Here is a 16,063-nt window from a genome sequence, read left to right as displayed (position 1 = left end):
ATGAGCTTCCCTGGGGTTTGTTTACCTTGTATATAGTCATGCTAGTTCCATTGTACAGTCATTATTGCTGGCAGAGCTCATACATGCCTGAACTATTCTTTCATGTGAATTTGTCACAGTTGCATTTCCCTTTTCAAATGCTCTGTATGGCACTTCTGATGCTACTCTGCTTTGAAACAACAGAAGTCAGATACCGAATATGGTCTGCACAGCTATAGGGAAGAGTGAATGTATATAGAATGTGCACAGCCTGACAGCTGGCTAATGTGGCATTCATTTGATATACATCTTCTGTGTAATTTGTTGCATATGCCACAGATGCAGCAATAGCCACCGCTTGTGGGGGGAAAGTAAGCTCAACCTCTGTTAGTGTTTCCGAATGGCTTTGTATCTCAAATCATGCACCAAATGACCCATCAAGACGCATCAGCCAAATCTGTTCCAAATGCAGAATGCTAGATTAAAATCTTCGCTTCACCCCTGTCTTATAGATGTTCGATAGCTGCATTGCTTTATGATTTATAAATTATCATCATTGCATTTTGTGAAACTTTGCAACATTCCTGCACCTGCCACAACAGGAAACATTTCAGTGTCAGACTAGTATCAGGTTAATGGTTAAAAAAAATTGCTGTAAAAAGATATTAAAGAATGTCCTTGGGGATAGGTGGCTGCATATTATAGAAAGAGGAGAGACAGTCACTTTGATTACCAGTTTGAAGTTTATTTGCTGCACATCGGTGGATGTCAAAGTGCATTGTGGCCCAAAGCTACTATGGGAAACACAGTGAAGGTTTGACTCTAACTGTAATTTAACTTACTGTATTTGTTAATAATGCATGGGTTGCTGGATACCATTGTTGGAAAAGTTATCTTTAGACAAGACCGTTTATCAAGTTTAATTAACGTGTCAGAGGAAACAGTGCAGAGAGATTGCACTGAGCTAACCACTGATAATACTAATTTCTCCATATTAGAGGGATAACCGCTTTAAGCATAGAAAAAATGTCAGTGATAACATTGAAAATCAAATAGGGAGGTTTTTTCTTTTTCAAATCAAATTCAACATTTTACAGCTAGTGCATTAGAGGAAAGAGAAACAATGAAAATATTCAAGGACTCTCAGTGACATTTTTCTTTTATCTGAACTGAAAAAGGGTTATAAATGCATGGAGAAATATGGTGGTAACTTAATAAACATTCATTAATTACAAGGCAGCAGAAATATGCTATGCCAGAATCTCAAGAGACTACTAATTAAGTTGTGTGTGTGAAATATCTGGCTCCAGCACACAAAGGTTCATGCTAATTTTTGTTTTTGTTTCTCATCCCTGAGTTCTGGGTTCATATAGCCACAAAATAGCCAAAACTTATGAATGTGCCTTATTTGTTTGTTTGTTTTTGTTATAACTAAACTATAAAACTAAACGATAAAAGTTGGCCCAGGTTTTCCTGAAAGGTTTGCTGAGGTCAGGATTGAAATTAAACCTGAAATTAAACATGAAATCAGGCAGCTTTCATCTGGTTTCAGGTTTTATAATCCAGGTGTAACAGGAACTATCAGGTCTTCTCTGCCCATGGCTGGAGGCATCAGTGCCCTGATTCCCCCCTACTCAAGGAAAACCTACTCTGACTGGTTTACCAACAAGACTTAAACCTCCAGAGGCTTAGCAGGCCCAGGAGGAGATACTGACCAATCAGGAGCCAGCCGGCCACTTAAGAAGACTTGCTGGCTTCTTCTCAGGGGCAGAGCTACGACAGAGGAGGAGCTTCTACTGCTAGCCCAGAACCCCAAGGCCAGTAAAGCTTAAGAAGGCCTGCCCAATTCCATACACTTTTAGGTCAAAAGTTGAACTAGCATTGGAGTGGTTAAGAAGGCTTGCCTGCTTCTTCTCAGAGCCAGGTCTGGGCTTTGCCTGGCCTTGCCTTCAAGCACTGCAGCTAAGCACATGCCTTTGAGTTTTGTTTATTTAAAGGCATAGGCAGCCACATCCTGAGTTGTGTTATCCTTAGTTAACTGTTTAGAGACTGATGACAAACTTATGGCACAGGAAATCAGAAAGGCTAAGGCACAAATGAGTTACAACTAGGAACATAAAAGTGAATAAGATGAGATTCTATAAATACATTAGTATCAAGAGAAAGAAAAAGCAATGTGTAGGTCCTCTACTTAGTGGGGAAGGAGCACTAATAATACACAACATCAAGGAGCTATGTTCTTTAATGTTTATTTTGCTTCATTCTTCCTACTTCCTACCTTTTTTTACTAAAAAGATAAATTGTGACCAGATACTTAACACAACATTAACAACAAGGAAGGAGGAATGCCAGCCAGAATAGGGAAAGAACAGGTTAAAGAATATTTGGATATGTTAGAAGTATTCAAGTCAGCAGGGCCTAATTAAATTCATCCTGAGATACTTAAGGAACTGTTCCTAGTTCGCTTCAGCTAGTTATATGTGAGAACTAATAGACGGGTGAGGTCCCAGAAGATTGGAGAAGGACAAACATAATTTCTGTTTATTAAAAGGAGAACAAAGAGGACCGCAGGAATTATAGACCATTCAGCCTAACATTGATACCTGGATAGGATACTGGAACACATAATTAAAGAATTAATTTATAAGCATCTAGAGGATAATAGGGCTATAAGTAATAGCCAGCATGGATTTGTCAAGAACAAATCATGTCAAACCACCCTAATTTCCTTCTTTGACATGGTCACTGGCCCAGTGGATAGGGAGAAGCAGTAGATGTGATGTATCTTGATTTTAGTAAGGCTTTGGACACAGTCCCACGTGACATTCTCATAAGCAAACTCGGGAAATGTGATCAAGAGATGAAAATACTGTAAGGTGGGTGCAAAAATGGTTCACTGTCAAATTAGGGGGACATATCTAGTGAGGCCCGCCTCCTGGATCTATCCTGGATCCTGTACTACTCAATATTTTAATTAATGACTTGGATAATGGAATGGAGAGTATGCTTATAAAATCTGTGACTGACACCAAGCTGGGAGGGATTGCTAGCACTGCAGAAGACAGGATTAGAATTAAAAATGACCTTGACAAATTGGAGAATTGGTTTGAAATCAACAAGAGGAAATTCAATAAAGACAAGTGCAATGTACGACACTTAGGAAGAAAGAAAATCAAATGCACAACTACAAAATAGGGAATAACTGGCTAAGGAATAATATTGCCTAAAAGGATCTGGAGGTTATAGTGGATCACAAACTGAATATGATGAAGTTGTGAAAAAGGCAAATATCCTGAGGTGTATTAGCAGAAGTGTCGTATGTAAGACATAGGAGGTAATGGTCTTGCTCTAGTCAGCCCTTCTGAGGCCTCAACTGGAGTACCATGTCTAGTTCTGAAACTGGGCAAATTCAACATGAATTTATGGAACGTTTCAGTTGATCTGAATCTATTTTATTTTATTTATTTATTTATTTATTTAGGAGGAAAAAAAAGTTTTGGCTGAAAAATTTCACCCAGCTCTACTCCTAACTTCTAATCTTAGCACTGAAATCAATTTAAGGCCTCCTCCAAAGTCCACTGAAGTCAATAGGAGGTGGTACTTCAATGGTGATGGATCATGTCTCTGTTGAGCAGCCATGGACAAGTCACATAGGAAATACTTGCACAGAGAAGCTACCACTTATTTGCTAACCCACGGGAGGATTGGTCAATGTGTGGAAAACGCTTTGAAATTGCAGAGTGCTAAGAAAATGCTAAAATAGATTTTTTCCATATCACCAAAATTACTCTGCTGTTTTGACCAATTAATGTAAAATTGTATTTTCCCCCTCAGTTGGCAAACTAAATATTGGCTTAATGATGGGCTCCTGAATTATATTTCCTCTGCAGTTAATCTTCTTAATACTGTTTTAGAAAAAATATATTTTAATTGTTTCATTACAAGGTATGACAACAAAATGCACTCTGAGGACTACTACAGTATATGAAAAAGCATATCATAGCAATGTTTCAGGACAGAATTTGTAAAAGTATGAGCCTATACAATGAATTATATACATGGAAATGTGCTATGTGGCATTTCCTAGGGGACCTGATCTAATTTTCCAATTATTAGATCCCTAATCTCAAAAATCCAGAAGGAAGGAATCTAACCACTCACATTCAAGACTTTTTTTTTTTATTTTTTATGATCACAGTAGAATAGTATGTGCATCTCTCTTTTGGAGATGTCAGGATATTTTCCCATCATTGATTATAATCATTCATCTGTAGAAGCAGCTGACAGAATCCACACTCCCCCCGTTTTTAGATTTGAAAAGAAAATTTAACAGTTTTGTGTTTTCCAAGTAAATGTTTGGGATGCAATACAATTATACTGCACATCATTCATACACTGTGGCACAGCACACAGCACTCGCTATCTGTACACCTGTTGATAACACTGCAGATAATCTGAAAGTATTGGCACTTGCTAGTGTGACGTCTACCCTCTTGCCAGAGACACCAGGGACTGAATCAGGGATCTCCAGAGCTAAGAGCACAAGCTACTACAGCTCTTTTGCCAGGGGCTCTAAATGTTCATATACTTTGTGCATTGGCACAGAGGGAGACCGGTAACCCGCATTGGCACAGAGGGAGACCAGTAACACACATTCACCATTGGGTTACACTAGCAAATCTACAATATTATGCAGAGTATATAAGAACTTGATTTTTTTATTTTTATTTTTATTTTTTTTAGAAGACAAGATCTTTTCAAACAAAAAATTGTGAGCAGGCAGCATTCAAGTTTACACTTACCGAATGCAATTAGTACATTTCTTTTTTTCTCATGGGATTAAGGTGAAGGAAGATTGAGGCTGCACAAGTACCTATAGAATATGGAAGTGAAAACCCAGAGCAATCCTGAAATTAAGACACCTTATTGCTTTGGCTTTCCTCAATCTACTTGCGTAACTCAGACCTGAAATACTACCAAGTATTATGGAGGGTAGTAAGTGGTTTCTCAAGAATCAATTTTGTAGGTGTGTCAGGTGGTATTTACAGAATAGCAACACTGTATAAATTGAACATTGTCCCCTCCTGCATTTTGGCTGGTAAGATCAGATGTCACACACCTAAAATACCAGCGAAGTACAGCACAGAAGATGTAACCCCATTGTTGGGAGAGTTTTCATTAAGCCACTAAGGAGGGAGGGAGCAAGAAAGAAACATAATGGTGGCTGAATGAATTGCATATAACCTTTCCTCCTCACCTTCAAAGAAAGGGAAATCACCTGGAAGAAACCGATCGTGGTCTTAAAGCAACATCACTAGATTCAGTGTTTTTACTTTACTTGCTATGTGGCTCTACTGAAATTAAAGGGAGTTTTACCATTCATTTCAATGAGACCAGGATTTCACCCTATGTTATCTCTCTAGCCTTCTTCCTCCTGCCTCTGTACTTCCTGTTAGATACTTGTCATGTCCACAAGATGGCACTATGCAACAACTCTCATGAGAGGGAAACAATGAGGAGTCCGGTGGCACCTTAAAGACTAACAGATTTATTTGGGCATAAGCTTTCATGGGTTAAAAAAAAAAACACTTCTTCAGATGCATGGAGTGAAAATGGCAGATGTAGGCATTATTATACATGAAGAGAAAGGAGTTACCTTAGAAGTGGAGAACCAGTGTTGACAGGGCCAATTCAGTCAGGATGGATATAGTCCATTCCCAATAATTGAGGAGGAGGTGTCAATACCAAGAGATGGAAAGTTGCTTTTGTAGTGAGCCAGCCACTCCCAGTCCCTATTCAAGCCCAAATTAATGGTGTTAAGTTTGCAAATGAATTTTAGTTCTGCAGTTTCTCTTTGAAGTCTATTTTTCAAGGGTTATTTTTGTTGAAGTATGGCTACTTTTAAACCTGTTATTGAGTGACCAGGGAGATTGAAGTGTTCTCCTACTGGCTTCCGTATGTTACCATTCCTGGTGTCTGATTTGTGTCCATTTATTCTTTTACACAGAGACTGTCCGGTTTGGCCAACGTATATGGCAGAGGAGCATTGCTGGCACATATCACATTAGTAGATGTGCAGGTGAATGAGTCCCTGACGGTGTGGCTCATGTGGTGGGGTCCTCTGATGGTGTCTCTAGAGTAGATATGGGGACAGAGTAGACAATGAGGTTTGTTACAGGGATTGATTCCTGGGTTAGTGTTTCTGTGGTGTGGTGTGTAGTTGCTGGTGAGTATTTGCTTCAGGTTGGGGGGCTGTCTGTAAGCAAGGACTGGCCTGCCTCCCAAGGTCTCTGAGAGTGAGGGATCGTTTTCCAGGATAGGTTGTAGATAGTTGATGTGCTGGAGAGATTTTTCCTGGAGGCTGTACATGATGGCCAGTGGTGGTCTGTTATTTTCCTTGTTGGGCCTGTCCTGTAATAGGTGACTTCTGGGTACCCGTCTCACTCTGTCAAACTGTTTCCCCACTACCCCAGGTGGGTATTGTAGTTTTAAGAATGCTTGATAAAGATCTTGTAGGTGTTTGTCTCTGTCTGAGGGATTGGAGAAAATTTGGTTGTATCTTACAGCTTGGCTGTAGACAATGGATCATGTGATGTGCCCTGGATGGAAGCTAGAGGCATGTAGGTAAGTATAGCAGTCAGTGGGTTTCTGGTATAGGGTGGTGTTTATGTGACCATCACTTATTTGCACTGTAGTGTCCAGGAAGTGGATCTCTTGTGTGGTCCAGGCTGAGGTTGATGGTGGGGTAGAAAGTGTTGAAATCCAGGTGGAATTCAAGGGCCTCCTTCCCGTGGGTCCATATGATGAAGATGTCATCAATGTAGTGCAAGTAGAAGAGGGGCGCTAGGGGATGAGAGCTGAGGAAGCGTTGTTCTAAGTCAGCCATAAAAATGTTGGCATACTGTGGGGCCATGCAGGTACCCATAGGAGTGCCGCTGACTTGAAGGTATAAGTTGTCCCTAAATCTGAAATGGTTGTGGGTGAGGACAAAAATCACAAAGCTCAGCCACCAGGTGTGCCATGGCCTCATCAGAGATACTGTTCCTGACAGCTTGTTGTCCTCTAGGGGAAGGGAAAGTCCTCCTATGACACATCTTACAGGGAGTAAGACATAACATGCCATTAGATACAAATATTAAACGCTAATATAGATGAATTCAGTTAATAAAGTCATTTAGTCCTTCCTAGATTTTTAACAGTAGAGATTTTGTTTCGAACATCCAGAAGTATACTCTACATACAGTGACATCCACTGCATTCTTAAAAACCACTTGATGCTGTGATTCTAACATTTAAGGAAATATATTTAAATCTGTGCAAATGCATAAGAAATTTGACTTGTAAATTTGACACAGGTAATCTAACTTGGGTCGCTCAGTGGACCTGAATCAGTGTTGGAGTTTAACATTTTAAAGTATTTCTGACAGTTTCTCATTCTACCGCCTGTGTGCATGGAGCTGGTTAGATAGGTGGCTGTCGTGAGCTAATTTCTGTCAGCAGATCAGTTGTAGGCAGTCAGGCCTAGCGGTCGGAGGAGGAGTCAGGGTCAGGACCAGAGGTGAAAGGAAGCCGGTACGCCCCGGTACAGCGTACCCAGCAAGAGTCGGTGCGCCGTACCGGGGTGGATCGGCTTCCCCAGGTGCAATTTAAAGGGCCTGAGGCTCCCAGCAGCGGCTGGAGCCACCGGCCCTTTAAATTGCTGACAGAGCCCTGCTGCCGGAGCCCTGTGGTAGCGGCAGCAGGGCTGGGGGTGGCGATTTAAAGGGCCCGGGGTGATAGCGGTGGCCGAGCCCTGGGCCCTTTAAATCGTCCCTGGAGCCCCGCCACCGCTTCCCCAGGGCTCCGGCAGGCTCCGGGGACGGTTTAAAGGGCCCAGGGCTCCGGCCGCTGCTACCACCCCAGGCCCTTTAAACCACTGCCAGAGCCCCCGGCTGCTGCTGTTACCCCGGGGAGGGGAAAGGAGGCACTTGCCGGTACAGGGTGGGCCGGGGCTGGCTCTGACCTCCCCCAGCCCCACCCCTTCTGCCTGAGGCCCCGCCCCTTCCGGGGCCAGAGCCGGCCCCAGCCCAGCCCAGCCCCGTACCGGTAAGTCCCTAGACTTACTTTCACCCCTGGTCAGGACTCAGAGCTGAGGGTGAGAACTGGAGTCAGAAAAGACAGGAGCAGGGCTGGTTCTGCAGCAGGAACAAGACTGGGTGCAGGACAGGATCTAGGCTGAAGCAGTGGAGGAGCAAAGCAGAAAGAGGGCTTGGAGAGGAGCACAGGGAGATAGCGTATATGGGCATATGCACTGATCAGCCAGCTAGCTACTGCTGTTGCTAAGTTTAAAGACTAACCTCCTGGCTTCCTTAGCCAATCAGCCAGGGTAGTCCATCAGGCAGCCTAGCTGGCTCATTAGGGCATCAGAAGTACTGATCAGGCACAGTGAGGGCAGTTTCACTGAGAGAAAAAATAATATGGATAAGAAATACAAACAAAATAATATAAGTGTCTGATGAAAATAGGCATTTCCAATTTCACTGTGTTTTTAGAATGTAAACATATTCCACTAAGCGGAGCCTCAATTTCATTCTTTTTCCCCTTTTGTAGATTTTAAGGTTCATTTGGTTGAGCTGCCAGTTACAGACACGGACAGCTTCCAATTCACTGATTAGACCTTAGATTTTGCTAAACCTGCTTATCACAAATCTTACCAAATCAAGTCACAGAGACAACCCCATTTATAGTTAGGGCCTATTGGAAACAAGCAAGGGTTTTTTTGTCTGAGATAATTTAACTTAATCCATTCTTTAGAAGGAGGTGATGTATTTCTAAATATTTAAAATGTTGTTGTTTACATAATACTTAGAGGTATGCTCAAACAAATCCTTTTATCGCACGCTCCTAAATTTTGCAGTGTTCATAATCCACATGTGAACTTTGTAGGTGACCCCAAATCCTGTAAATAGACTGAACCAAAAACATAGGTCCAAACAGTCCAAACACTGATCTGAATTATGTGGCTTGATCTTAAATCGAAATATCAGATAGAGGGACAATGTTTTTTTTTTTCAAAAGTCTTTATATTTACACAATTTTCTGTGCATAATAATTTACATTATAAAATACGGGATTTGTAGGCATACACGGATGCCAGACTGAAGCTGCTTTGAAAATATGGCTATATTCATATTAATCATTGTAGGCTAATCTTTCAGTAACTTTAGCAAAGAAGAGTCACACGTGTACACACATACACTTGCCAGACTCAACTCCACAAGAAACATTTCCATCAGCAGTTACTTTCCTCCTATTACGGTAGTTTGTATGCAGCATTTAAGAAGCAGAAGTGACTTGCTGGTAAACCAAACCACAGAGTAAAATGGTATAAACCTATCTTTCCTGCCTGTGCAATAGACCATCACTTGAAGAAAAAAAAAAAAAACAACCTTCTCTCTATTTTGTTCAGTTAAATGTCTCACAGTTTTGTTTTTTATATGAAAACATTGTTTATTACTGCCTGCACACATGCAATATTCTGGATCTCAAGACACTTTTTCCGCTGATTACTATTCAGAAAGAATATTTGTAGGTTAGGATACTAACTCCCCAAATTAAAAATCAAATCCATATCAAATATATGCTACAACCCTCCCAGGAACAAGTGAAATGTGATCAAAATTATAAGAAATTTGCACAAGACATTTCTTTCTTCAGTGCATCACTTCCTTGAAGTCTGTATTTGGGCAAAACACTCATTGAAGTTTTGCCTGATTAAAAAAATAACTACTTCAGGATTTGTCCCTATGTGAATTGCAAACATTAGAGAAAGCTGTAGGCCAAGACTTGCATAAGTGACAAGTGACTTGAGGTGCCCAACTTGAGCCACCTTTAAGGGCCCGATGCCTCCTCTCTTTAAAAACCAAGCTCCTTTACTGCATTTCCATTCAGGCACTCAAAACTGAGTCCACCAATATCTCAGCTATAATTTTCAAAAGCAACTTGAGAGCCTGATCCTGCTTGCACGAGAGTCAATGAACAAGGTTCCACTGACACAGTAGGAGCTAGGTCCCTAACTGCTTCTTTTACATTGTTACATGGTTAGAAATATTTCTATCAATAATTATCGAAATGTACAGATAGGCAAAGTAAGAAAAAATGCTGCTTGAAAAAACTTACTGGACTTTGATTTAAGGATACTTATTTTGTATATTTTGACATGTGATGTTGACAATTTGTGTTTTAATGGTTACAGATTTCATTTTTTGAATCTCAACATCTACTGTGATTAAATCATTATTGTCTGACACCCCTCCCCAGAGCTTCTCACAACTATGACAATGTAAATTGATATAAATAAAAAAATGCTCAAACATACTGTGACAGGTTGAGTCGCAGAAACCCCCTTGGGACTGCCATCTGATGTGCTGGGACTACCTCTGAGCCCATTTTCCCTGGCATCTTGGGACTTCAGTACCTTGCCTGGTTGTGTCAGACACGCTAGCCTGCTACAAACACATCCCCAGGTCTGAACCACATCCCCTAAAAGCTGCAGGCTTAACTGAAAACAGCTTAAGAAGTGCTCCTGTCTCCAACACCCAGATACCCAGTTCCCAATGGGATCCAAACCCCAAATAAATCTGTTTTACTCTGTATAAAGCTTATATAGGGTAAACTCATAAATTGTTCACCCTCTATAACACTGATAGAGAGAGATTCACAGCTGTTTGCTACCCCAGGAAACAATACTTGCTCTTGGTTAATTCATACGTAAAAAGTGATTTTATTAAATATAAAAAGTAGGATTTAAGTGGTTCCAAGTAATGACAGATGGAACAAAAAGAAAAGAAGGACTTCTGAGTACTCTTCTGGCTCTGTCAATCTGTTTCTTCACTTCTGCAGGTAGGTATTGCAGTTGTAAGAACGCCAGTCGGAGAACACTTCAATCTCTTTGGTCACTCGATTACAGACCTAAAAGTGGCAATTTTTCAACAATAAACCCTCAGAAACAGAATCCAATGAGAGACTGCTGAATTGGAATTAATTTGCAAACTGGATACAATTAACTTAGGCTTAAATAAAGACTGGGAGTGGATGGGTCATTCCACAAAGTAAAACTATTTCCCCATGTTTATCCGCCCCCACCCCTCGCTGTTCCTCAGACGTTCTTGTCAACTGCTGGAAATGGCCCAACTTGATTACCACTACAAAAGGCTTTCCCCCCCGCCCACTCTCCTGTTGGTAATAGCTCACCTTACCTGATCACTCTCGTTACAGTGTGTATGGTAACACCCATTGTTTCATGTTCTCTGTGTATATAAATCTCCCCACTGTATTTTCCACTGAATGCATCCGATGAAGTGAGCTGTAGCTCACGAAAGCTTATGCTCAAATAAATTGGTTAGTCTCTAAGGTGCCACAAGTATTCCTTTTCTTTTTGCAGATACAGACTAACACGGCTGCTACTCTGGAACCAGGCAGAACAAAGTGAATTACCAAGCAAAATAAAATAAAACACGCAAGTCTAAGCCTAATACAGTAAGCAACTAAATGCAGGTAAATTTCACCCTCAGAGATGTTCCAATAAGCTTCTTTTACAAACTATACATCCTCCTAGTTTGGGTCCAGCAATCACTCACACCCCAGTTGTTAATGTCCTTTGTTCCAGTTTCTTTCAGGCATCCCTCTGGGGTGGAGAGGCTATCTTATGAAGCTGAAGACAAAATGGAGAGGTTTCCCAGGGCCTTATATAGTCTCTCTTGTGGGTGGAAACCCCTTGTGTTTTCCTATGCAGAATCACAGCTACAAGATGGAGGTTTGGAGTCACATGGGCAAGTCACATGTCTATGCATGACTCAGTTCTTTACAGGCCGATGCCAGTGTTTACATGTTAGTTTGAATGTTCCCAGGAAAGCTCAGATGTGGATTGGCATCTCTCAAAATCCATTGTCAGCTTAAGTGTTTCTTGATTGGGCACTTACTGAGAATAGTCTTTTCTTAAGAAGCTGACCAAATGCTTCACTGAAGCTACTTAAAATCAAACAAGTACATAGCCAATATTCATAACTTCGAAAATAAAAATGATACATGCTTACAAATAGGATGAATATATTCAGTAGATCATAACCTTTGCAGAGATATGTTACATGGCATATCTAACATAAAACATATTCCAGTTATGTCATATTTACACTCATAAGCATATTTCTATAAAGCGTTATGGGGCACAATGTCCCACATACATTGATATTATCCAAATTACAAAGAAAATAAAAATTGAATTCACACACCACTTCGGTAATTCTCTTCTTTATGAGTCTGGATTGGATTGAGAGCTCAAAATGAAAGATGAACAACTGAGCAATTGAGAACTCCACTGTATTAATCACGCAGATAGAGAAAAATGTACATTAAAATCCATATTAACTGATCTCGCATTTCATACTTCCCTACTGACACTTGGGTAATAGAATACAGCTCTGATCCAGGCTCTCATTATTCAGGTCAACCAAAAGCTACTAATCTTTTTTTATTTACCTGTGCCCCTATGAGACACTGAATTCAAAGTTCCTTTTCCCTTTCTTCTTAAGAAATGCAGACACCTCCAAATATACAAGACGATGTCAAAAATCATGCCCTTCTTTTCTAGCCTGGGATGGTGGCATTCAGACACCACACATTCAATGCTACCTCTCCGATCAGATGCCAGCTGGTGTGATGAGGGGAAACCTTACATATGTTAAACACAAAATGATTTGTAACGCTTTGCTGTTCCATTTCAGTTGTCTTTTCACAGGAAGGACTTTTTTTTCCCCCTTTCCTGTAGTCAATGGATTTTTCAAGTACATAGGTTTTTCCTTGATCCTTAGGAGCAAAGACATGAACAGACAGTTGTAATAATCTATCAAGATGCGATAAGAAATCCTTACTGAATTGCATTCTAAAATTACTGAAGAACGAGTGATGGACTGCCTGGATTAAAGTGCCTTTTGACTCAAATTCTCAGATTTCAAAAAGTCATCATCTATATAAAAATAGATAGAGGGGGCTGCAGAGAATTCTAAACACTTTCATTTAAACAGTGAACAAAATCCTTTTGCTGCATGAGCATTTTGACTGTTTTCTTTGTGCCCGTGTGTGTGTTCTTGAATTCAGTGAAGTCTTATCTGCCCAGCCCACTGCCAGGGGCTACGCTGGAACAAAGCACAGACATAGTATCAAACAGGGTGAAGAAAGGGAAGAAATTATTTGTTCACAGCCCCCACACAGGTTGTGTTCTCTCAAGGTCTGGAAACCACACTGGTGTTAGCTTTCTAAAAATCTTGACTTGGGCAAGGGGGAGGGCAGACAATTAGATGCCTGATCCAAACCTAACAGAAATCAGGAGAAACCTTTCCATCAGGCTCTAGAGCAGGATGCTGTGAGTCAGCGTGGCTGGGCTCTACCCCTGGCTCTGCTACCTGTTCATTGTTTTATGCAAGATGCTCAGCCTCTGCCAGTCTTAGTTTACCTTTCTGTAAAAGGGGGATAATACCCACTGCACAGAGGTAACCAGGGCCACTGAGGAACCACTGATTAAGGAACCAAGTTTCAGAGGTTTGAGCACTCTTAATTCCCAGCCCCTCACAGTATCACGGCCTAAAATAGCACCTCTTGCAAGCAGAATTAAGAACGTAAGAAGAGCCATACTTGGTCAGATGAATAGTCCATCTAGCCCAGTATCCTGTCTGACAGTGGCCAATGTCATATACTTCAGAGGGAATGAACAGAACAGGGCAAATTAATAAGTGATCCATCCCCTGGCATCCAGTCCCAACTTCTGGCAGTCAGAGGTTTAAGGGCACCCAGAACATGGAATTGAGTCCCTAACCATCTGGGCTAATAGCCATTGATGGACCTATCCTCTCAAAATTTATCTAATACTTTTTTTAACCCAGTTACACTTTTGGCCTTCATAACAACCCATGGCAATGAGTTTCACAGGTTGACTGTGCATTGTGTGAAGTTCATCCTTATGTTTGTTATAAACCTGCTACATATTAATTTCCTTGGGTGACCCCTGGGTTTTGGGTTTTATGAAAGGGTAAATAACACTTCTTTCTGCCCTTTCTGCACACCATTCATGATCTTATCGACCTCTCTCATATCCCTCCTTTGTCCTCTCTTTTCTAAACTGAACAATCCCAGTTTAATCCCTCCTCATATGAACGCTGTTCCATACCCTTCATTATTTTTGTTGCCCTTCTCTATGCTTTTTCCAATTCTAATATATTTTGTTTGAGATGGAGTGACCAGAACTGCATTCAGTATTCAGGTTGTGGGCCTGCCATGGAGTTTGTATAGTGGCATTGTGATTTTTTTTTCTTTTATTATCCCATTCCCTTTCCTAGTGGTCTCTAACATTATTAGCTTTTTTGACTACCACTGCATATTGAGCAGATGTTTTCAGAGAACTATTCACAATGACTACAATATCTCTTTCTTGAGTGGTAACAGCTAATTTAGACCCCATCATTTTGTATGTATAGTTGGGATTATTTTTCCAGTGTGCATTACTTTACACTTCTCAACATTGAATGTCATCTGCCATTTTGTTACCCAGTCACCTAGTTTAGTGAGATCCCTTTGTAACTCTTCAGTCACCATGGGACTTAACTCTCTTGAGTAATTTTGTATCATCTGAAAATTTTGCCACCCCCCGTTTACCTTCTTTTCCAGATCATTTTTTGAAGAGGGCCTTTGACTCAGACAAAGACACTGTATAAAGATAAAGGACAAAATAATATCTATAATGAGTATATATTGTTACGTATCAGTTCCCTGCATAACAACCTTCAATTTTCCATCTTTGGCAATTTTGCCCAATATTTGTTTAGTTTGGCCTGCCGTGAACGGCAATTTTTATCCCCAAATTAATAGCAAGCTCATAACTGGAGGGCTTTTTTAAAACAAAAACAAAACACTTTGAATAGTTTTCTCTTATGTCAGGTTTAGGTTCTCTCTGTGCCTGTATCCACTTACTGACTGCAGTGAGAGGCTAGGAGTTAAGCTGTGATGAGAGTTATGGAAGATGTCAGTAACATCATAGCTGGGGTAAGTTGTAGGAAGACGATTTCCTCCTTCTCTAATGAGCTATGTCTGAGAGGGCAGATGACTCCAAGAGACCGACAACAGCTGTGATGGGAGAAAAATGTGGGAGGTTTGATTTGATTTGGGGTTTGCTTTTTTTTAGCAGAGTAGCAGACTGTGCACACAAAGAAATGTTGAGATGAGCAAGATATAGAAGTGGGAGTAAACCCAGGAAGGAGTGATTATTTAAACAATGAGCAAGGGATATGTCTTCCCCTTAATGACTCCTGGCAGGGAGAAAGGAGCTGTCTCCTCAAGCTGGGGCAGCTCAGGCAAAGGGGAGCTGGGGCTGAGGAGAACTGCCTGGGGAGACTGTGAGATGTTTTGGTGTGCAATACCATTACAGGAGAACCTCTGAGTTATGGACACCTCAGGAATGGAGGCTGTTTATAACTCTGAAATGTTCATAACTCTAAACAAAACGTTATGGTTATTCTTTCAAAAGTTTACAACTGAACATTGACTTAATACAGGTTTGAAACTTTACTATGCAGAAGAAAAATGCTACTTTTAACCATCTTAATTTAAATGAAACGAACAGAGGAAACTGTTTCCTTACCTTGTCAAAACTATTTTAACTTTCTCTTTATTTTTAGTAGTTTATGTTTAACGCAGTACTGTAACTGTATTTGCTCTTTTTTTTTTCTTTTTTTTCTTTTTTTTGTCTCTGCTGCTGCGTGATTGCGTACCTCCAGCTCCAAATGAGATGTCTGATTGACCAGTCAGTGGACAGTTCATAACTCTGGTGTTCGTAACTCTAAGGTTCTATTGTAGTTTCATTAGTGACACATCAATATCACCAGCTGACAACAGTAGGATCTACATAACTTTCTCATCTGATCCAGGCAGTGCACCTTTCTTGTTTTTCTAGTGTCTGGATGAGATTTGAGAATGAGGTGCCTAAGGACATATTAATATAAGTTGGTTGAGAATATATTGGGGAAAGTAACTTGAGCAGGGCTGTGGCTATGCTGGT

This window comes from Chelonia mydas, chromosome 1, assembly GCF_015237465.2.
Source record: "Chelonia mydas isolate rCheMyd1 chromosome 1, rCheMyd1.pri.v2, whole genome shotgun sequence".
Lineage (NCBI taxonomy): Eukaryota > Metazoa > Chordata > Testudines > Cheloniidae > Chelonia > Chelonia mydas.
The sequence above is the reverse complement of the archived record's forward strand: the minus strand, read 5'-3'. Positions refer to the sequence as shown.